This window comes from Brienomyrus brachyistius, chromosome 8, assembly GCF_023856365.1.
Source record: "Brienomyrus brachyistius isolate T26 chromosome 8, BBRACH_0.4, whole genome shotgun sequence".
In the NCBI taxonomy this organism is placed as follows: Eukaryota; Metazoa; Chordata; class Actinopteri; order Osteoglossiformes; family Mormyridae; genus Brienomyrus; species Brienomyrus brachyistius.
The window spans coordinates 8,476,060-8,498,279 of NC_064540.1; the positions used below are offsets into that span (position 1 = coordinate 8,476,060).

At 42.7% G+C, this 22,220-nt stretch overlaps 1 long non-coding RNA gene across 1 annotated transcript; it reads left to right on the forward strand.

Moving 5' to 3' along the window:
• The first annotated feature begins 17 nt into the window (after positions 1 to 17).
• LOC125748027 (uncharacterized) lies at positions 18 to 20,558 on the forward strand. The gene is made up of 4 exons (XR_007399437.1): positions 18 to 2,729; positions 19,147 to 19,294; positions 19,732 to 19,804; positions 20,502 to 20,558. It is a non-coding gene; the product is annotated as an uncharacterized LOC125748027 (long non-coding RNA).
• Positions 20,559 to 22,220: the final 1,662 nt, after the last annotated feature.

Below are 22,220 nucleotides of genomic sequence, written 5' to 3' on the forward strand. Positions count from 1 at the left end.
GGGCTTGAAGGCTGTGGTCTAGTGCACCAGATTTAGACTTCATGTCACAAGTGTAATGGGAGGTGCTAACTGAAGAAAGGAGCCCAGACACATTGGAGAGTGGTTGGCTTCGATTGCAGCAGGACTACGTGCAGTAGAGCCATGATTAGGACATTCATAGGCAGGTTCAGGTTGTAGGTTAGGACTATCTGTGCAATGCATGATGGGGAGTAGGAGGTTGCGAAGGTCCCTGAATTACTGTGAAGAATAGTCCTATATTCCTGGAGCCCAGCTGTTTTTCCCTATACTCAACATACTCAACTGAATTAGGGTGAATCTCAATAAAATTCTAGGCCTTCGTTTCGGGTTCTTGGAATGACACAAGCAGTATAATATGAGAACATCTGTTTATGGCTAAAACCGGAGGTCTTTCCTTGCAGCCAAGTTAAAAAGCTCAGTTGATGGGATGCGCTTCCTGCCACCTTTAACCTCTCCTCACATAAATTTATCCGCTAGTCTTACATGCAGCCATAACGTAATTTGAACGGTCCGAATGATAGCAGTCATCAGTTTTCTGTGCGTGGCAAGGCCTTGCAGTGCTGATGCTGAGGTCTGTCGGGCTGAGCCCTTTATTAATAATTGCTCTCCCTCTGGTCATATTCCTGCTGCTGCTGTCTCTTGCTGTTGAGATCTCCCTGCTAAGCCCCCCCCCCCATACTTCACTCTTTGGCAGCCTTGGGACATCCTCGTTGGGGCTGCTTTGTGTCTGTCCCAGCACTTCAGACGTTGCAGCGATCTTCTATATTGGCATCGAAGGCTGAAATGTAATACCCTTGTCGTTACAACACCCTGTCCAGAATGTACCCCAGCCCTGTGGCCCGTGCTCCCTGGGATAGGCTTCAGTGCCCACCCCCCCATGTTTAAGTGACTAGAAGATAGATGGATAGGTTTCTTTATCCTTGGCTGCACATACTCCCCTGGCATTCAGCAAGAAGCAATCTGATTGTACCCCCCCCCACCATTATCCAGTTTATTTTGACCGCCTGTGGTTCTTTTTGCTGCCGCAAGGGTTGTCTGGTACCTTGGCAGAACCTTTTTTATGCTCGGTCATCTTCATTTCCATGGCCCCTGGGGCTCTGCCTTTTATAGGCTGAAATGACATCATCAAGACAGTTGTGGGTCCAGTTGGAGGCGCTGCTGCTGTTCATTTCACCTGCACACAGCTTCGGGGGATTTTTTTTGGCCTACCTTTCACTCCTTCTCCACACTCCATTCATCTCAGCTTCATTAGCGGTGCTGCTCATCTGTTAGTCCATTGTGTGGAACACCAGTTTGACCTTTACACCTGTCATGCATCACTGCTTATCCCACCAACAGCTGTAGTTAAACCAACAGCTCACTGGCTTTGAATCATTAACATTTCAGTATGGGATCTGCAGTTGTATTTTAGGAATGAAAAATTTCTAGTGTTTGCATGGATGGTTTGCTAAGAATACATCTTAATTCGTGGTATATGACTTGCTTATATTATTATGTGAGTGTTATATTGCTGTCAAGGTTTCCCACTGGACAATAACCGAAGACAAATATGTTACATCGTTATACTTCTCATTCAGTGTCCATCTCCGTCCATCCATCATTCATGAGAACTTACCCAGCAGAGTGTCATGATGAGTGTGGGGGCCCATCCCAGGAAACACAGGCACACCCTGTTTTTGGACTCTGGGAGGAAATCCACAAGAACATGGGAGAACATGCAAACTGCAGACACACGGAGTTGGGATTTGAACCCCCAAACCCCCTGGGGTTTGAGGTCACCCACTGATTGACTATGCTGCCCCCAATATTATTATAACATTATGTTTTTTTTGCAGGGTGACATGGTGGTGCAGTGCTTAGTACTGTTGCCTCGTATCTCTGGGACTAGGGTTCGAGTCCTTGGCATGGCTCTGTGTGCATGTTCCCCCCATGTCGTCATGGGTATTTTTCTGGGTACTCAGTGGGTTTCCTTCCACTGAGGCTGACTGAAGTTACCAAAGGGCCCTGTGATGGGTTGGTGCCCCTGTCCTGGGTTGTTCCCTGCATTGCCCCCCCCCCCCCCCAATAGACTCTGGACCCCCCTGTGATTCTGAATGGAATCAGTGGTTACAGATGGGTGGGCTGATTCTTATTTATGCATTTTATTTATCTCATTTTCCCATACAGCATTTTGAATGACCTTTATGTATGAAAATGCTCTTCACAAATAAACTTGACATGACTTTACTATGGCGATATGCCAGTGACCCTGCATGGCGATGTATCAAATCAAAACCAAATTACAGTTTTATTTGTTACTTAGACAATTATACTCAGTGCCATGTGCAGTGAAATGCTAGGTTGCCTAACTCCAAGACTGTGAAACAGGGAACTTAAGAGACAAAACCTTAACCTTCAAACCATAATCATGACCATAAATAGGATGCAGTTAGAAGTTGTTAATTGTCAGGTGGCAGTACAACTTTCAGATGAACAAATAAATATTTACATGTGCAAATGTATCATGGGAGTCTATTTACAGTCCTTTTACAGTACATTGACAGTACCTCTACAGTAAATACTGACAGAATTAGCAGAAGATACAGCAGAATATGCTGTATGACGCCATTATCTGGGAAGCGGACGAGCTGCTGGCATGTGTTTGAGAAACCCGGAGGAACACCACTCGACTTGGAATTCATGCAGCTGGTCGGCTGAAAAACATGTGAATGGTGAGTTTCTGCAGCAGTATGAAAAGCTGACAAGAGAATTATCTACAGATTCTGCGTGTGTAAACAATCTCTGGGGCAGTCTGTGAACCAGAGGCATGTTTATTACAAAACCAACCTAATTTTCGTCTTAATAAAATATTCCCTCAAAGCAATTAAATGATCAAGAAAGCATGAAGCTTTGTGGAGTGCCGGATGTTAGCTTTGCCAGAATATTCTACGTATTCCGAAGGCTGGGGTAATATTAAAAATCACTTAACTGTGCAGAGACTTTTGTTAGCCAAGCTATAAACATGATATCAGTCATACTTGTAAAGCGTTCTCTTTAAACACCTTTCAATACACATGGTATTTTGCTTTGTCAGTGTTTTAATGGTTTGTGTATAACTGGAATTTATGTCCCCAGTTTTTGACTTTAAAAAGACTTTTATCACATCCCTGCTATGGTAACTTGTACTTAGGGATATAAAATACGGAAGAAGATAAATGTGTAAAAGTTAAAACCAGTGACCATCTTTCTCCTTGAAACTTCAACCAGTAACACTTTACGTAAGACCATGCCTTTAGTAATTTATAAACAAAGTCATAACAAATAATAATGCATTCATAAAGCATAATAAACGTGGCTATAAATATTTGTCAACAAAGGATTGATACAGTGCCTTGCCGCACCCACCACACCACGAACCACCTCAGGGGTGAGAATCCAAGTGCAGTCAGGCAACAGCTGACACCTCAGCACCACACTAGTCCAAAAGGACCCATGTAACTTTTTTCCTGGTGATTGAAGTGCCAATCCTGCCAACAACACCCACATTTCCCTGTAAGTTGGAGGACAGCCTTGCAGGGCCGGATGTAGATTAACATCATACTCAGTATGAAGCAACAGCAGGCTAAGGGCCTTGCTCAAGGGCTCAACAGATTCAAACCGACAACCTACTGATTGCTGGCACAGACCCCTAGCCTTAGAGCTATCAGTCAAGATACTTGGTTAAAGTCTATAATGCACTATAGATACCTTTATAATGAAGTAAAAAGCATCCCAAATGCTTATACCCACCATTATAATGCATTACAATTAACAAACATTCATCTTATAATCATGTAATGTATGATATTAATGTAAATTAAATCTTGTGCTGTTAATATATATGCACTGCTAGGACAGTGTGGAGGCTACACTGGGTATTTTCACTCAAAATTTCTAAGACAGTAGTACACAAAAAAGGTGAAACAAAAGGCACTGGGGAAAAGTACCAATTTGTACCTTTGAGGGTACAATACTTGACACTGGGGCTGTACCCTCAAGAGTCTGGCAAGTGAACCCTAGCTGTAGGTAAATGTACTTTTCAAGGTACAGAAGTAGACTCTGAGGAACATTTTCATACCACTGGGGGAAAGTCAATGTTGTTTGTACCTTGGGGGACAAAACTGTACCAGGACTGTACCCTTTTTTCTGACGGTGTAATGCCAGAGGTGACCGTCAGTTTCTCATGAATCGTAGGATGACGTCAAGTGGCCTTCAAAAGGAATGGGAATCATTAAGTGCAGGTGTGAAGTGCACTGCTAGGACAGTGTGTATCAGGCTCCTAGAAGCGGGACTGTGGTCCCATAAAGCAAGGAAGAAGCCCTTCAATGAGAAGCAGAGAAGCTCCCTGCTGCAGTTTGCAAAAAAATATATTATTCACACATGCACACCCATAAATTGAGAAATGAGGGAAACAAAATACTCTGCTGTGGGCTCTTAATTTCAGGAATTTCAGGAAATAGAATACAATGTGCACCGCTTAATCATATTTCTCATAGACTCAGAACTGTAACTATAATTTTCAGGTTTTGAGAACGTTTAAAAATGCCATTGGCAGTGAAGCTTGGCAGGACTGCGGTGTTGGTGTCGGCCTGATGTCGCCTTGACCCATCCAGGGTGCAGCCTGGCCTTCCACCATGCTGCCTGAGAACCCGTATTGGATGAGGGATGGATGGATTGCTTGAAATTTTTTCTAGGGAAAGTGAAAATGTTCTGAGAGAGTGATCTCTCACAGCGTCGCCGAGGACAGCTGCCTCACAACTGTCACCGGGCCGTGATGCTCTCCCAGTGAGCACTTCATCACTGAGATGACTAGAATAGCCTGTGATGTTTTGGAAAGCTTTACAAAGAGCAGCCTGTATTTCCCTTCCAAGTGGGGGCTTTAAGGCAACGGCTGTCGAAGCTTAAATAACCTGAAGTCACTGGCTGGGAGGTCATCTCCCAGTGGGTCACTGGAGCTATTTTTTATTAGCCGAAAGAGGAGTAAAAAATAATGTGATGTCAATAATCAGGGTCAGAGGGCCGTGCCAGTGGCCAAACTGGCTCTTGGTGATTAGTGTGGGCAAAACGAAAGATCAATCTGTAGCCAGATTTGAAACTGCATTAAAAACGTGTCTCGGGCTGGCATTTGGACCTCTGCTTTAAGTGCTGTTATATACCTGTGATAGCATCAACCAGCTTCTCCCGGGCTGCCAGATTTCAGCCAGCAGGCACAGTGAGTCTGCCAAGTATTAGTAACAATATGGGGAAAACACTGGCCGGGAAGTGTGGAATTACTGAAAGTCAATGACAGTTATGCTTGGCAATTTCATGTAATTTACATTTCTTACTTACAAAGCAGACACTATAATTGAATATTTTATTGAATGACCAATGTAGCTGGTATGGTACAATGTGACATTTGATGTTGATCTGAAACATGGTGATGGTCTGAGTCTGCAGGTCTATACATAGAAGCTGTCTGAAGCACTTTGGTACCAAAAGTGACCAAATGAATGGGCTGAGGACCACGATGAGCACTGTGGAGTGCAGATTCTTCTTCCTTTCTGAAATGGCTCATTCCAGTTTGTTTGGTCCATGTGAGATGTTCACGACTGTGACCATCACGGTTCTGCGAGAGGTGACGATACCACACATATGGTTGGGGGCTGGAGACAGAGCAGTCGTGTCAGCCAGTTGGTCACCAGTGATTGAACAATAGGATCACCAATGTTTGGCCAGACCAGTCACTCAGCTCGTGTCAGTGACCTGCTGACAGCAGTGACCTACTGTACTGAGTTGAAATAAACAACAAAAGCCATGTTACTATGGCAAACAGACAGTTAACCTCTCCACTGCCTGCGGGGGTGATTATAGGGCAGGGTTAAGAGTGAGACAGCAGAGTTTTTTTTCTGTTGGCTCACTGTTATACCATTTATTCAGAAATCCCTGGAGTAATTGCTCAGGGGCCCAACAGTGAAATCACTTGGTTGAAGTTGAGATTTGAACCAGCGATCTTCCAGTCACAGACGTAGGATCCTAACCCATTGAACCCCCAGCAGAGCACAACACATGCATATTCTTACTCGGTCTCTCGGAAACCCAAAATCTCAAACTTAAAACCACTTCTCACTCAAACGACTCTCCCTGGCAGAACCACACTCTAGGACAGGGGGGTCAAACTCCAGTCCTAGGGGGGGGTGGAGCCCTGTGTGGCTTAGTTCCATCCCTGTTCCACCGCAAATGATTCAGCTCAAGAGTGACGTGGTAATTAGCACAGGGAGTTGAATCAGGTGTGGTAAATGAGGGAAAACCCAAAAATGGGCACGGATCTGGCCCCCCAGGACTGGAGTCTGACACCCCTGTTCCAGGAGATGATGACTACATGGTATGTGATGCCAAGATTTTTTTTATTACTGAAAGGATTCTGGGAAATGTGGCTTAATACTATTAGATTTCCTGTATGTTCAGTTTTTTCAAAAATGACTAATTCTCCAAAAGAGGGAACAGAACACCATTTCATAATTTCATTAGTTATAATTTCTTTGGATTCTCATGTTACAGTATTGCAGAGCTGTGTCAAAGTAAAAAAAAAAAAAAACTGCCCCAACACCACTGACCTTAATGGTTAATGAGTCTGGCTGGATGGGTCCGAATGGAAGGAATGCCGTTATGAAAACAGCATCTCCTGGTTTTATTTGGGATGGAGATTTGTTTTTTTAATGAAATACCTCAAGTGTGTGTTACCAGGCTCCCATTCTAACAACAGACCCTTATCAAAGGAGGAATTTCAGAGTAGCTAGGAGATCTGTGAGCAGTGTAGATCATCCTCTGAGGCCGCAAACCACGAGTACTACAGCATGCTTCTTCTTCACATCATATCATATCAGTTGTTATTCTTAGCCCTTGTCCACAAGGTATTTAATACCCAAGAAGCCCTGTAGGACATGTACAGAAATAGCTGTTTAGGTGCAGGACCATCTGAAATAAGGTCTCTATTACAGAGAAATATGGGTGGAATATAATCTAGACACTTTGAGTCAGAACAGAGGTGAATATGTTTTTTATACTTTCCCCCCATTTTTATGGGATAAAAACCATATGGTAGGATTAAGGAATTCGGTGTCCGGCTGAAAAAAATATGGGTTTGAGTGTCAAAGGCAGTTAATTTTCTTGTGATCTTGAAACAAAGTTATAATCTCTGGGCTAGAAGAAAATGAACTCTTTTGTCATCTCGAGATCACAACTTAATTTCGCTGGTGATGTTGGGCCATGTTGAGCAGCTTGGCTGGCTAAACATCGTCATCATAGATCAACGCGCTTCATTTCACTTTGATCATGCACAAATAGCGGTTCGTCTGTCAGGGCCGTACAGCAGTCATATTAGTGTCTGTCACTTGTGAACATTGAGGACAACTAAGTCACAGCTTTGAATGAATTTTCCAGTAAAAGGGAACATTGCAATGATGTCGAGATAACGTCGAGCTGTTAAAGAGCGAACACTTGTCACCTGTAATCGAAAGGACATAATTGCAGACTGCTAAGTAATGATTACTACTAACTAGATCTCTACTGGGTAGTTAATGGTAGTAATGGCCAGGAACACTACATTTTGAGTAGGAGTAAGTTTGATTATTAACCTTCATTAAACAGTGAGTTTATTCGATAGCATCGTCCTGCGTGCTGATGCTGTGGTGTGCACAGTGAAGCAGACAGCTATGGCATCATGTACGTCACCACGTGAGGAAAGAGAAAATAAAAGCTGTCAATATCACGTGAAAAAGAAGTCGTGATCTTCAGATAATGGCAAGATAAAAAACAATGGTGAGCATCCTCTCTGCACCTCTCTGCACTATTGTAAATAATCGTGTAAGCTATTTAAAATATCTCGGCAAATATTCCGGGACAAAATAAAATGACATGATGCGAAGAGTGGAAATGCATGGGCCTCGATTTCCAACGACTAAATGATCGAATCATATTATACCTGCAGCCTAGTCAACTGAACTCTCTGCTGGTGACTCTCAGTTTTCATTGGGACAAACTGATGAAGAACTGCTTCTTTAGGAATCCGCCCTCTCATTAACAGATGAATCAGAATCAGTATTCTTCATTGTTATTGCATGATCATGCATACTGTGGAGTCAGTTTTGGAAGTTACAGAAATGAGAGATGAATTAAACTACACCGAATATATTTACTAAAAGTGTAGGAAGCACCAGGTATATGAAAATTTCACAGAGGACAGAGATTATACAGTATGTTTTTTTTTATTAAAGCCCTCTAGGTTTTGGTAGACCTAAGTGTTTCTCCTAGTGTAAAGCAGACCAGAATAAGACAATATTTATCATATCATACAATATTTAAACACCGGAGCCTTTGAAGTCAGATTAGTGCAGACAGTGCAGGCCTTGTATAGAGATGGTAGCTCAGCTCAGCCTTGAATATACATGACTGTCATTGAGGCAAATAAGCATGAAGTGAGGAAACTACAAACCTTCAGATTACAAATAAAAGACATTTATTCTGCCTGCATCTTAAGAAATAGAACTCAGACTGAGTGATTCATTCCAGTCTAGATCGGACTCAGTGATTTGTTGTCTCCCTGTACTTTTTTGAGATGAAGTGCGCCATGCAAGTCATAAAACATATTTGTCTTTTATTATTTTTATTTTTTCTCAGAAAAAAATCACATATGTTGCCAGAAAGTCCTCATTAAAGAACCGTCCAAGTGCATCATCAATTCGGCGAGAATTCGACAAAAAAGTGTTTTGAAAAATGAAGTGGACAGGCATTCTGAAACAGACTAATCAATCTCAACGTGCAGTGGGAGAAAAGACTCAGAAGTTTGTGTCTGACTCAGATTTCGATGGCAAGCAACAAAGAACATGTAACTGGTTTAGAGGCGGAGTCCCTTATGTCCTGGCTTTAAGGATGTTTATAGTATCCATACTGAAATGAAACAGAGCATTTGTGATTGCCTGAATAATGTCTCAAAAATGCACAACACTGCTAGTAAGTTTTGTGAAAAGCACAAAACCCCTAAACTGCTAGTATTGAAAAAAACATAAAATTACATTGTACTCCCTTCAAAGAATATGACTTAGTAAAAATTTCTGGAAAACTACATTCATAAATCACAAATATAGCTGGTAATGATAATTCAAGGTCAGTCCAAGATTGGGAAACAGGGAAAACAAAAAATGAATTTCTTGTAAATATTTTATTATGAATCAAGGGCAGTTTGGAAGAGAACTTATGAACCATGCAATGGACGCTTAATAAAATGGGATCAGGCGGAGCCCTGTGGGATACCTTAGCCAGCTCCAAATCTTGGCACAAAACTATTAACATTGAGCCCTAGGCTTGGCCAGCATCTGTCCACCTCAGGGTGCCTTTAGCTGAGGGAGTGAATAAAGATAGAGGCTTTAACCATAAATTCAAATGTAGCGTTTGAATCTCACACCTGAGGAGGTACATTGCTCCATAAATCATAATGCGGTAGCAATATAGTACAAAATTCTGCAGCTCTGTACAGTAGATATGGGGGTAACGGTGATGAGTCACTCTTTATCAAGTGTTCAGGGATAAATGAGAAAAGAGGCAGAAGCCACTATGGAGATCTGCACTGTAAACAGCCGAAAGGCCCTCGAGGAGGAAGACGATGTACACGAGCATATGGATACAAGTACAACTGTCGCACCGGAAGCAGTGCGGCATCAATGTGTGGTTTGTCATTGCCGAAACACAGGCCATTAGGATTCTGGCGGCCTCAGGTTGACTGTCCATTATCATTAAAACGGCGATTTTGAAGCAGCGTGACAACGGCACATAAAAGGCAAAGAGCTTCTGCTCCTAGTGCCACGGAGGATAGCAGCCTGAAAAAGGCACTTCTCTGCTGAGGCGTCACACTGCTCCTCCACATCTCATCATTTCCCAGCAGACAGCTGGGGGACGTGTCCCGTGCTGCCAGAGAACTGGACCCCCGGCACATGAGTCAATTATTGGCCGGGGGAATTATCTTGCTGTTTGCTCTGTTTGGTTTCTTGGTTTCCCCTGGTTGCAGTTCTAACGTGTGACCTTTACCCTGTGTATACTGTGTTATGTGAGCTAATTAGGCAGCGTCAGCTCGAGTCGCTTCCGTTGTTTGAACCCTGATGGCTTCCAGTACCTGTCTATCAGGTAGTTACCTTTGAAATGGAGTGATGATTGTTTTGCTGTTTGTACAAGTATGAGTACAAGTGCGTGGGAATTATTTCATTTTCACATATCAGGTGAGAATGGAGCACAGGGCCAGACATTTATCCAGGACCAATGAAGCAGTTTTCAAGGGGCTAAGGGTCCTGCTCAGTGGTGATGTGACTAATCCATAGTGGATGGGATTTGAACCAGTGACCTCTCAGGTACAGAGGTTTAACTCCTGGAGCCATTCACAAATCTGTTGTAGACGACCCTGTTAAAGTAACACCTTCTAATGAAAAAACTGAGGATGCTATCACAGTCGAGGGAGTTTTGCTGAGAGAAGCCATACTTCAGAAAGTGTACTTCCTCCCTGGAGGGTTACTCAGGAAGCATAGATGAATCTTCGGCTGGAAATCCTCCTTTTGACCCAATTTGGCAATGAACTACATCTTCAAGGGCACCTGCTACATAGTTTTCTGGATTCTTTCCAGTACAGATCAGCCCCCCTGCCGATCTTAGATACACTCCAGTTGGTGTCCAAAGATAACTGCCCTTTCAAAGGTTATCTTTAAGTATGAAATTGCGTGTCTGGGGATGAGACAGTGGAGTGGGATTGGATGAGTGCGCAGAAGAATGGAATTTGGAAAAATAAGAAAATGCTACCCATTTGCTTGGTAAAATGCAATAGTATTATGCATGCAGCTCTGTAGTGACCTTGGTTTTCAGGTAACTGGATCTTTGTTGCTATGATCCTCCTTTGCTGGCTGTGAACACCAGCTTGCAGACCTGTATGACCACTGGAGGGTTCGAGAACGTCATCAGTGCATTGACCAAAAGAGGCCAATTCAATGATCCCATCTATGATCTCATCTATTGAACAAGACCCAGCAGAAGAACAGTAGACTCCCATCCACGGCTCTGTCATGTTTACAATGAACATTTAAGCTAAACAAACTTTGTTTCTCCTTTTCCCATTTTGATGTAAATATATTTTGAATTATAAGTTCAGACCATTTACAGACATTACAGGTTGACTGCTGGAAAACTTGAGTCTGGATCACAGTCTCCTGAGACCAATAGGTTGGGGGAAGATTCAATTTCACTCACTGTACTTATTTAATTATATACCAAATTACTTATTGATCTTACTTGTGTCTCACTCAGACTGATTCCACAGATTTACACATTTTTTTTTAAATGTCATCCTAACTGCTGTAGGTCCAGACCCATAGCCCCAGTACCAGCTACATCTTAACCTGCTTCACCTTTCATGCTTCATGATTTCTTCATGGATTTATTTTGTATGTTGGCTTTTGAAAATTGTGCCAACTGGGGATATGTGTTGGTCAATGGTACCAAAGACATGACCAGTTTTGTTCTCTGTTCTTCTGGTCAGCATCTGAACATTAACACTTCGCAGTGTTGAATCAAAGACCTGTACGGCAAGGTCTACAGAGCACTATGCCGACATCTGCGAGTGGGAACTTTTATGATATTTGCAGAGCTATTAAATTTGGCAAATACTAACAGGTAATAAATGGCCATGGGTGGTGTCTAACATTTTGGTAGCGGCATTGTGTATCACCATTCAAACCAGGCATTTGCCTGGGGCCCCCTGTTGGCCACAAACAGTCTCTACACTTAAAACATTCTATACTTGGAATACGCTGAAGCAGCAGGTTCTGCTAGCCAACTAACTAGCCACGATCATCTGTCTCTAGCTGCTAGCTATTTATTTCATTTTTGACACATCTGAGTTTGGACAGGGGTCCCCAATGTGACTTTCTGAGTGGGCCCTCAGGAACAAGCCGGGCCCTACATATCGGACATGTCTGTTGGCCCCTGAGCTGTGGGTCCAGTCTTTCAATGTTCTACACACTCATTTCAACCATGAAGTAAATTTAAGGAATAACTTCATTATTTCCCAAGAAGGATATATTTGTTTGGCACTGGGACAGGAGCGAAAGTAAATCAGTGACCTGAAATGGTTTCCTAGAAACAGGCCTAATGGCTGTCTGTCGATTGCTTCTCTCTCCTCCTTATTGAGTTACTATTGCATTTCATGCAAGAAGGTTTTTTTCATATTATTATTATTATTATTAAGACCCTGACAGACCATAGAGATTAATGTCTTGTGGAATTGATGCAGCCCCTCAACCAAAAATAATTTGAATGGTCAATCAGAGCTTAACGTCCATCCATCCATCTTCCAAACCGCTTATCCTACTGGGTCGTGGGGGGTCTGGAGCCGATCCCGGAAGCAATGGGTACGAGGCAGGGAACAACCCAGGATGGGGGGCCAGCTCGTCGCAGGGCACACTCACACACCATTCACTCACGCATGCACTACTATGGGCAATTTAACAACTCCAATTGGCCTCAGCATGTTTTTGGACTGTGGGGGGACCCGGGTTTGAGTCTCCACCTGGGTCACATGCGTGGAGATTGCATGTTCTCCCCATGTCGTCGTGGGGTTTCCTGTGGGTACTCTGGTTTCCCCTCACAGTCCAAAAACATGCTGAGGCTAATTGGAGTTGCTAAATTGCCCGTAGGTGTGCGTGTGAGAGTGAATGGTGTGTGAGTGTGCCCTGTGATGGGCTGGCCCCCATCCTGGGTTGTTCCCTGCCTCGTGCCCATTGCTTCTGGGATAGGCTCCGGACCCCCACGACCCAGTAGGATAAGCGGTTTGGAAAATGGATGGACGTTTAAAATGGTATAGGTGCACCTTTTACATTTTTCTCAAAAATCGATTCGACAGATTTCTCTTTTCAGCCATGATAGTTCAGCTTTCACTATAAAAGTGAGCTGTGATATGTCCAAGGCGGTGGTCAGATATTAGATCTAATTATTAAAGTAATCAAACTAATTAAACAGATGGCACTGTCACCTCACACGTGCAGAATTTGGGGTTCGAACCCCGCCCTGGCTTCTGTATCCATGCAGTTTGCATGTCTAGTTTGTTTGTGTCTGTCTGTGTGATTGTACCCTACCGTCAACTGACATTCCATCCAAGGCGTTCCACTCATCATAGAAGATGGAGGTTCACGGCACGTTAAAGTAGGGCTATTAACACAGCTGGTGAGAAGCTAGCGACAGAAAGGTTGCAGATTGAAATCTCAAAAGGACTTGAAGGTATCTTCTGTTGAGTCGTTGCAAATGGATTACAAGCATTAATAGCGAAGTAAATCTTATACTATGCTACATAATTTTTTTTTAGGAGAAATATGTCCCCTCAGCATGGGTGGAAGGCAATCGCTTCACACCACTGGAGACCAGGGTTTGATTCTCTCTGAGTCTTCATGAGGTTTCCTCCAGGCTCCTCTCCCCCCAAATCTGCAGTGAATTGCAGTTGCCATATTGCCCGTAAGTGTGAGTGATGCAGGTGCCCTGTCCTGGTTACTCCCTGCTTCGCATCCGTCGTGTCCAGAATTGTGTCCTTTCCCACCCTGTGTAGGACAAGCAATGTAGAAGGTAATAATGTAGAAGCAATGTAGAAGAAAATAATGAACCTCTACTTAGCTTCTCCATAGGTGCCACAGCAATCTGCTCATTAGATGATTCCCCTTTGTACGCACTATGGCTCTTTACTCTGGTTTTTGTTCTTATGGCTGAGGTGTCATTCCTTAGCTAGAGGATCCTGTTGGGTTCAGCCTAGGTGTTGAACCCCTGCTGGGTGACCAGTCTCTGGATACAAAGCAAGACGCCACACTGGTGATCTCTTTATCTCGCTGCAGGGAGGCCCGGTCCGGTCACAGAGACTTGTCTCTTGACTCGACTCAGCCGACTTCGGAGGAGAACTTCCCTTTCAGCTCCTTTTATTTTGCACTTCTAGCTACAGAACAGCAGAAGGATCCCATGATACAGTTTGATTTCCTTTAATACCATATATAGTTGGTAACACATGAGTGTATCTATTAGTACCTGCTGTTGCTAAACGGAACAAAACGATTAGACGTACAAGCATATGCGATTTCACAATATCTATTTCGCTATAGCTTTAACTGAACTGAAACTCTGCGATTAGCATTAAAACATGTCTTGTGCACTTTAACCTGCACTCTTTCCTGAGCGGCCCAAGTGTCGCTCTGCAAACTTACAGGCTCTACATAAATGGCAACAAGCATAATTTCCAACAGATCTCGTTCACATAGGAAGTTACTGACTCACGCTGGGATCAGACTGCCTTACGAAATACCTCCGTCAGCATGCAAGTGCACATTTATCCTTATCTTCTGCTGTCTTTCCTGGAAATTGCATTTCTTAAGGCAATGGACATTCAGTCTTGGATTGACTTTTAATTTACCAAAAAGATTAGCAGGAGAAAAGCCAGATTTCCCATTTTTACGACTGATCCTTTTTGTTTTTACTTATGATTTTTTTCTTGTGCTTTATTTAATCTAAAGGCTTTTGAAACATAAACAGGAAACAAAAACTACCTGGTCACAGAAAACAGAAAATAATTATTCTCCTCCCTTGAGCACAGATTTTGTTGCCCTTTTGCGATCAGACCAAAAGCGCAACGCCTGAAATATTCCCTGGAAAAAGGAATCGAACGTGACGGGATTGTCAACTGTGGTATGATATTGTTGCGAATTGGGCTTTGAATGTCTGGCACCTTTCAAGTTAAAGAGGAGAGGAAAATGCACAATGGCTTTCGGCACGGCACCCATTCTCCGTCGCTCTTTTTATTGCTGATCCTGAGCGAACGCTCATTACGCGTGTTGTTGGAGGTTGTGGAATGCTTTGTGAATTCACGCTCGCGTGACCTTGACGTTCCGTAAGCTGAAGTGTGAAGTTCACTAGAGCCGGATGCCAAGTGACAGAAGCTTAAAGTCCATTTCCTGCCAGAAAGCTCTCCATTACCAGCCAGGAATCAAAAATGTCCCTTTCAAATGGAGGCTATTCCCATGATTATTGTTGATATTGTTTGGTTTTTTGGACTCTTTTGGGATTCTACATGTTTTTTTTTTTTTTGGGGGGGGGGGCATTTTACTATTCATGCTGGAAAAACAAAACAAAATAAAAATGAAACCTACTACTTAAGTTATATTCTCAAGCATTTCCCATGTCCACTTTGTATATATGACAATTAAGAGAATTACATTGCGATTTTAAGGTGCTTCCTTTGCATGTTGCCTGCTGCTTCGTGTCATTCCGTGTCCTGACATACATTCGCAGTATTTGTGTAAATCACTGGCACAATAACAAATAAAAATCCTTGATTTCTTCAATCCTTCAAATGACCAGGACTGCCAGGGGTCACATGATGTTCACAGCCTGCCTCACTGGCTCCCTGAACCATTGCCCCCCAAGTTTAAGGTGAATGTACATTAAACATTTTTTTTTTACTTTTTTGATGCTTGTAGGAAATGGAATGGGAATTAAACTCATACAAAACAAGTAAAAGCAGAGTCAGGCTTATTTATTCTTGAGTTACATGCTGCATGGATTTGGAGCCTGATGGATTGATTCTTGAAATGTTACACTCCAGTAAGATGTTTCATAAAAAGTCAAGTGAAAATAAAACCAAGCTAAGCTGATCTCACTCTGACATAATGATGTCATCTTACTGCACTGATTAATTTAAGAAATGTCTTGATTAATGTACTACAATCATTTCCTGCTTTGATTGTAGTACATCAATCAACACAAATGGTAATGTGACTTCCTGAAAATGATGAACTGCTCACAAAGGATGTTTGTTTTGTGGATAGGCTGATGCTGCAAATAACAGAGAGTCTGGATATATCCTGTACACACTTATGTAGATACAGTGATGCCAAGAAGACTGTTTGCCACCAGAGTCGCAAATATGAAGTATGGCCTTGGATATTAATGAGCTCGACATAGCCCATCTGTCTTATCAATGAATTGAGTGCATGAGCAACTTGGGGGCGGCACGTGTGCTTTGTGGGTTTGCCTTTTGTGTCTGTGTTTAGAAGGTGACTGGTTCAAATCCTATACTTCCTAATTCAGTCTTTAGGTTGAACTTGCAAGTAAGTCAGAACAATAATGATAATGCGAGCTTGATGGGCCGAATGGCCTCCTCTCGTTTGTAAATTTCTTATGTTCTTATGTTCTAAGACAGTACTAATAAAAGTAATTACATATGATACTGTCCGTAAATCAGAGGTTCTTTACCCGGGGACTGCCTGTAATCACATTGCCATTGGGCCCATGGGCACGGCCTTTAACCCTCCCCATCTCCCCCCCAGGGGGCTGGATGAATATTTGCCCCTGTGCTCAGACCCCAAGATTAATTCTCACCTCCATGTGTGCATTTGTGTTTGTGTATGTATACATGTTTGTTTGTGTGTGTATGTCTCAAAGGAGAGCATGATGGGATATATGAAAACAAAGTTATTCCAATGTACATGTACTTGTACAAATGCTACAGTAGATAAAAAGTTTCAGTTTTAAGCAAAGCACTCTTCAGATAGAAGATGAAAGGAAACCTTATGGGTAAATTGTGTGTGGTATTCAAATACTTTTTTCGTTTCCTTGCGCCTCACACCTCTGGGACCCGGGTCCGAGTCTCCGCCTGGGCTACATGTGTGTGGAGTTTGCATGTTCTCCCCATGTCGTCGTGGGGTTTCCTCCGGGTACTCCGGTTTCCCCCCACAGTCCGAAAACATGCTGAGGCTAATTGGAGTTGCTAAATTGCCCGTAGGTGTGCATGTGTGAGTGGATGGTGTGTGAGTGTGCCCTGCGATGGGCTGGCCCCCCATCCTGGGTTGTTCCCTGCCTCGTGCTCGTTGCTTCCGGGATCGGCTCTACGGGCCCCCCCCCCGTGACCCAGTAGGATAAGTGTTTTGGAAAATGGATGGATGGATGGATGGATGGATGTTTCCTTGCAAGACAGGCAATGTCCGACTTCATATCCTGAATTAGCATGCATTACGTTTAATAAATGGATCGTTTTCTACAGTAGCTGAAACAAACACCCTTAAATGCAGGACTGCTTCCCTGCTGGTCCCTGTCACACCCTTGTCTGGGATCAAGCATAACAACAGGGTCCCTTCTGAGAATTTAAGCTGACAGTCTATCACTACAGAGTTGGAAGCTGACTGTGTCTCCTGGGCTGGGCAAGAAACCTACAGACAGGCAGGATGCACAGACACCCCTGTAGAATAAGCTGGGAGTCCAGCAGCAGGAACAACCAGAATTTAAGAGCACGTCACTGTTAAGCCTCCACGCACCAACAAGCACCGCATGAATAATACATTTCCAACTGTCCCAGTCAAGGTTATTTGTCAATCTGTTTCCATAAAATCCAAAAGGAGTAGAATAGAAAAAGCCAGTTTTGAATGCAAATCACTGCACATAACCATATCTCATCTGTAAATATATAGTCTCCCAGGAACGACACATAATTGTCTTATTCAGTTTTGACCCTTCGATCACAATCTGAGGTTTCAAACTAAGCTGCTAAGCATTAATATCATTATGCTGTCATATTGCAAAGAACAGAATTTTGAAATGATTCTCGATATCAACCACAGAGATACACTGTTATAAAAGATTAGTTATTAATGGGCCTTTAAGGGTTTACGCCTGGATACAAATGTAATAATAATAATTTAATCACGTCATGTATTATATAACATGGTTTAACTGATTTGAAGATATAAAATCATTAAATAGTTTGTAAGGAGATTAAAGTTCAAAGAAAGCGCAAAAGGTTTGTGAATTCCAAAGATCTCTAATGCAGAATTTGCATGTGAAGACAGAAAGCTTTTCACGTCTGACAGATCACATCCTTGCTGCGAAGAGAGATGTGCTTCTTCCTAGCCTGTCGCTTTTCAGTTTGCAGCACAAACATGACCCAGAATATTCCATTTTACTGATGTTTTGGTGTTTTGCCCCAAAAAGTAAGAGGCAGTTCATAATGAAACTGTAAATTGGCAGTAGAGTCAAATGAAGAACCAGATGGGGTTTGGCGTGTGTGACCGTGCATAGCATATGTTTGCCTAATGTACCTGGGAAAAACACGACAGTGAAACTGTGCCGTGACATTTTGACACTTCAAGGCTTTAGTTTTATGGCAAAATGAAATATGTGTGTGGAGGTACAAGTAGTCATGGTGTTCTGCGGTTATGTTGGTGGTGTAAAGTGGTCGTGAGTTGTCATTAAAACAAAAATATAACAACTGAAATTTGAAATTATTCTGTCTCTGTGTTCATTTTTGAGTTAGGGCACCATTTCGGAGTGACGTTGAATTAGGATAAATTTAAGCGACCTGTGTGATGTCAACTGTAAATGATCCAGTAACGCTTTACATTAACTGCACCTTCATAAAGCTTGTATGTTGCATTCATAAAACGTTCAGTACACCTTCATAATGGATTCATTAAGTATTCATAAAACATTCATAAACGTCACGTATGTACAACATCACAGCTGTAATATACATTAATAACAAACATTGTAATTGTATAATCATGTAATGCTTGTTATAAATGTATATTAAAGCTGTATAGGGATGCTAGGATGTTAAGGTGTACTTGCATGCTGCTTATGAATGTTCTATGAATGCATTATGAATGCATTATGAATGCATTATGAATGCATTATGAAGATGCACTGAATGTAAAGTGTTACCGAATAGAATAGAATAGAACAGAATAGAATAGAGAAAGATAAAACATTTAAATAGTGCAACACATATGTTCCTGAGTAAAGTGCAAGGCTCATATAATGAATAAATGTAATATTAGGTATCACAGAAGCCCCCAAATGTCCCACTGCACTGTTAAGAAGTTACACAGGGTTGTACAGATATACATAGCAGAGCAGGCACAAAGCCCGGATGTCTTTGGGTGTCTCTATGATGCCTGCTAACCCCGTCCCCCGTCACGCTAAGCCTCAGGCATATTCCAGCATATAAACTGCTCAAACATCATCTAACTGCAGACATTCTTTACCCACAGAGGGTCTGTATTGCCTTTGCAGGACTATTCATATATCCTCCATCCTGCTGCACGAGGCCTTAGCATTTCCCATTAATCAAGGGCTCAGGGCCTCGGAGGGGCAGAAACAGTGGGAATAGCAGCAGACCCTACAAAGAAGCAACCGGAATCCCGAAGAGGCTCCCGGCCAGGTGAGATAACAGATTGTACATTGTTTGCTACGGAAGGTTCCAGTACTTTGCCTCGATGAGGGGGGGGGGGGGGGGAATCTGTCGTTTCCATATGCTCCCTACAGGAAGTCGTCCCCATTGACGGTGTGAGTTGTCTATAAATAACTTGCTCGCCAGAGACTTAGGATGCAGTCACTGCTGCCTCCGTTCCTAATGATGGATGTCAGAAACTCCTGCTTAGGACCGTGAAGTGAGGGCAATTCCTCAGCCCCCACCTCCAAAGTTTGGCTATTTTTAATTCCGCAGTGGCCTTAATGTCCTCATTATCACTGATGATAAGGCTTGTAAGAAAACGTGCAAAAAATACCTTAGAAGCCTCTGAGGTTATAGAGTACAACAAGATTCTTTCATATCGCAATTCTTCACTCATAAAGGCAAATGTGCTTGATACTTTACAGAGATTGAAGGAATTATCATTAGGACTTCCTGCTGGAAATTATATGCCACAACATGCCCTTAAACCCTTGAGACGTGAGTATTTTCCTCCTCATTTATCGTCCCACCCACCCTGCCTCTCCCAATATCCCTGATCTTCCGTAATGTCCTCTGAAAGGCTGCCTGCAGAGCAGACTAGGTGTCAGACACAGAGCCAGGAGTGCAATGTCACAAGGTCAGAAGTCACCTATCTGTAAATAATGTGTTTTTAACAGATCACCCTATGGGTGCCTAAACACATTCATTCTATGGGTGCACAAAATACTCCAGGGGCAGAGATGCAGTGACAGGACAGGCAGGGCAGGCAACAGCCAGGGGGCACAAGCCGGGAGGGGGCCCCTGAGGGTGGCTGATTACATAGTACGTTGCAACGACAAATCTGCTTAAGTTGTGTATTCTGTTTTTACGAAAGTGAAAATAAAGGTCTTGTGTTTATTAAATTCTCTTTGTTGATAATATAAATCTACACTTCCCGGTAAAATAAGGGTAATGAATTTTAACACGACGGGGGAGGGGGAGTAGGAGGCCCCCAGAGTGTATGGAATCACCTCTGTCCAGGGCACTGGGTAAATGGCTGCCCCTGTGCTCAGACCCCAAGTTTTTTTCTCACCTCTTTATGTGAATCTGTTGTCGAAAAAGAAGCACAAGGTGGCATATGTGACACATTTAAATGAACCTATACAAATATCAAATAAAGCGTCATTTCATTCGAACTTTCCATGTATGTGTTTAGTCCCATGACAGCTAAATTTCCAGCAGGACTGGAGCTGTGAGAGCTGCTCGATTCCTCAGAAAATTTCAGAAGTTCAGAGATCCACAGGTATTTTATTTTCCCATCAGCCTTCTGCTGAGTTTTTTTAGAAAACAATCCCCAACAGCAGGAGGGTCTAAGCTGCAGTTCTGGGCAGCTGTTTCCACTACAATAACAGCTAATCGATAAACCCATCGCCCTTGTCAGATTCACTATTCCTGTTTTTTTTTGCCCAGATCATCTATAAAAATGCATAATAGATGTCCACGCTCAATATGTCTTGCTCCATAATCAAGGAGGCTGCATTCATGAAGGAACAGACTAGGAATACTAGCCCAGTGATTCAATAACAATACCATCTCCTGTATACAGATACAACCTGCGTGACTGAGGAGCAGAGTTTGCAAATGAGCATCTGAATGGTATATTTAGCAAGACAAAAACAAATAGCTTCGGCATAATGACATGTAGAAAGGGGGGGAAGCAAGAGAGAGAGAACAGTTAATTCAACTGGAAACTACAGGGAACAGTTTGCACTTAAATTTTAATGAGATGTACACACAGAATGTGATTGGCATGAGGAGCTAGAGAGCTGCCACACCAACTCACCTGCAGCTTCAATATATCAACACCAATCACAACCGCAATAAACAATTACATTCACTGAAAAGCATCTGCTGAACACTGACTGGGACAGATGTTTGGGAAATGAATGGATGGACATTTCATGGCACATTTCCATGGGCACCCAGATACTTGGCCAGACTCGACCCATACCACAAAGCAGAGGTTGGCAATTCAGGTCCAGAGAAGTAAAAGTCCAGGCCGGGATTTTGCTTCAACCAACAAGTCGAGCACTCTGTGACTGTGACTCTTTATGCTCAACTGGTGGGTTGAAAGAAAATCTTGGTCTGGACTTTTGCTCTCTGGATCTGAATTACCCAACTCTGCCACACAGAGACACAGTGTTATAGCGCAGTTCCAGATTTTCCACTGCAGAAGGGTCGGCTTCACAAAGGTGTTGGCAGGGTGATAGTGATGTCAAATTTGGCTAGACACTTTTACTTTTACTCTTCACATGGTGTACATCATGATTTACAATGTGCTAATTTCCACCAGCACGTTTGTGGGAATCTGTGTTTTGTTGCTAACAAATGCTAGCTGAAATAGCATTAGCTTGCATTATGAATGCATTGCATTCAGCCATTCTACAGCACCTTTTCAAATAGCAGGCTGCAAAGTTTGTGTGTCTTAGCTTAAGGAGTAAGATGAGAACTGTTTATTTCAGAGAAACGTGAGACAAAGAGACTAAGATAGATATGGAAACTTTATTGATCTGAAAGAAATTGCAGATAACTGGGCTGTTCGTGTGCAACGTTTCAACATTTTGCTTAGTACAGTTGATGCTGAGGAATGTGTGATGGAGTATTTTCAATATTGATTCCATTTTTTTTTTCCTATACGCATCAGCCGGTTGGAAAATGGATGGACAAGCCACAGTGACCTTTTGTGTTTTGCAATTCTCCCAGCGGAGAAGAGCAAAGTCAATAGGCCAGACCCTTAAAACGGAATTTGCAAAGAGCAAATCCCAGAGAAAACCAAGCTATCAAATAATGGTGCCTGATCCATATTTGTTTATGACTAATAAGGGTTACCAGGCAACGGACCACGCACGGTGCACACAGCAGAGTCCGGCATGTG